The sequence below is a fragment of the Trichechus manatus genome, unplaced genomic scaffold (genome assembly GCF_000243295.1).
Source record: "Trichechus manatus latirostris isolate Lorelei unplaced genomic scaffold, TriManLat1.0 scaffold00204, whole genome shotgun sequence".
NCBI classification, from domain to species: Eukaryota; Metazoa; Chordata; class Mammalia; order Sirenia; family Trichechidae; genus Trichechus; species Trichechus manatus.
This window is the reverse complement of record NW_004444140.1, coordinates 56992-57943: the sequence shown is the minus strand read 5'-3', so window position 1 is coordinate 57943 and position 952 is coordinate 56992. Positions and strand designations below refer to the sequence as shown.

The following is a 952-nucleotide window of genomic DNA, read 5'->3' as shown; positions in this document are numbered from 1 at the left end:
GGTGGCAGCCAAGTGCTTAACCATTGGGCCACCAGAACTCCTTGCCTTGATAAAAAAGAAAAAGTGAATACATAAACCTTAATTAAAAAGGAAAAAGAAAACCTGTCCTTATCTGTAAAGTCCCCTTTTACTTCCACCCTGAAGCCCAAACTTTTTCGCATTAGCCTGTTGGAGACCTTGTCATCAATTTGTCTGTCCTTCAGCCTTTTTGATGCTTTCACATACACACATGTATCTGCAGAAATAGACTTACTTTTTAGATGCCCCAATCAAAACATGAAAGACACTGTATGGACAAATCTGCAACTTAAATTTAAAAACTCAGCTATGAACACCTTAGTATATGCCTCTTTTGATAAATGGTTGAGATTTTATAGACCGGGGATTGTTATGTCATAGGATATGATTTAAATTTTAAAAGATATTGACAAATTGTCCTCCATTGGAGCGATACCAATTTACAAACTCACCAGCAGGAAATGCTTATCACTTTCTCAAGCTTTGCCAACACTTTATCAGTTGATTACTATTTGTTCATCTGGTGGAAATATAGAATCACACCGTTGTAATCTGTAGTTCCTTGGATTACAGTTAAACATTTAAAAAACTTTTTTTTTATCATACGTATTTCTAGTTCTCTAACTTGTTCATAGATTTTGTCCATTTTTCTTCTGATTTGTTTTAATGACTGATAAGAATTCTCTATGTAATCGTTGGTTCCTTTGTCTCTTTGTCACCTGTCTTAATTTTGCTTATTTGTTCCTTATCATAGAAAAGTTTTTAATTTTGATACTGTTCAATTGGTAAATCTTTTTCTTTGTGGATTTTTCTTTTGATATCTTATTAGAGGAACTATCCCTACCTTATGATCACAAACATTCTTATACTTCCATTAATATTTCTATAGTTTTGTGTTTAATATTGTGTTTAAATACTAGATGAATTAGTTTTA

General features: G+C 32.2%; 1 protein-coding gene across 2 annotated transcripts in view; it reads right to left on the bottom strand.

Moving 5' to 3' along the window:
• Positions 1-952, bottom strand: part of LOC101344502 (glutathione S-transferase Mu 1-like) — a 34377-nt gene that overhangs the window by 23462 nt on the left and 9963 nt on the right. The gene's annotated exons all lie outside the window — the stretch shown is intronic.